We start from the raw sequence: 1,176 nt of genomic DNA, 5'->3' as shown, positions 1-1,176 counted from the left end.
AAAACAATCCAACTAATATAATATAACAACAAGACAACAACAACTAATATTCTAAATTTTTAATACTCTATGACGTTTGATTAAGAGAATTAGAGAACTAAAGAAGATCAAAGTCAAAACTGTAATCTGTAATGTAGTAGAGAAAAAAAAAAGATGAAAAATCAAATAAATGAATCTCACCAAACAGAAGTTAAGCTGAGACTGAGAAGTCTGAGATGATGCAGAGACTAAGCTAAGAGCCTGAGAATGCAGAGACGAAATTAAATTGAAGCATACAGGAAGTAGAATCACTAGCCGTTTGTGTCGCGTAAAAACTAAAAAGAAAAGAGGCGGAGAGAAGCTTGAAGAAGTGAAGTAAAGACTATTGTCTATTACTAGGTTTAATTAAGTTCGGTTAACCGATCGGTTTAGTGGAACCAAACCAAAATAACCGAGAACCGATTTTAGTTTTAGAAACTTGCCGATCGGTTTAGCCCTAATAACCGAAACCGAACCGAATACCCAAACTTTCGGTTCGGTTCGGTACGGTTGCTTCGGTTCGTTTTTTTGTCCCAGTACTAGTCCTAGGTGATATAACCACAAACTCTCATGATATTTGGATAAAAATTTGGAGCAAAATCTATACTTGTATAATAATAAAAATAAAATAAAAAATCTTTAAAAATCGTTTATGCTGTCATGGAGTGTGAAGTAAATCTTACGATATTAACCATTGACATCATTAACTTTTACTAGTAATGCTTTTTATTTTTATTTTTAATTAATGTGGTTATTAAAATTATTCTATACACATTTGTTTGATCATTAATCAGATTTATGTAAAAAATAATATTCGAATTGGTCACTCGCCTCCAAGCCTCCAAGGCTTCCAAAAAAATAAATACACCCTGACATAATAAATAAATAAAAAAATCTTCATTACTACTTCTATAATTAAAAAAAAATGGGACCATATGATAAAAAATAAAAAAAATTAAATGAAAGCGAAATTAAGAATGATAATAGAGGGGCTTTGGCGGGATGTCTCTGTTCTTAATCAACCCTTTTTGTCTAAATACAAAACTTAAACCCTTGTCAACAACACATTACATACACTGACTACTACTAATTAAGTACTGTACTCTTTTCATTCTCTCATCTCCTACCGTTGTGATATTTCACCAAATCACCAACACT

The sequence above is a fragment of the Camelina sativa genome, chromosome 3, assembly GCF_000633955.1.
Source record: "Camelina sativa cultivar DH55 chromosome 3, Cs, whole genome shotgun sequence".
NCBI classification, from domain to species: domain Eukaryota; kingdom Viridiplantae; phylum Streptophyta; class Magnoliopsida; order Brassicales; family Brassicaceae; genus Camelina; species Camelina sativa.
The sequence above is the reverse complement of the archived record's forward strand: the minus strand, read 5'-3'. Positions refer to the sequence as shown.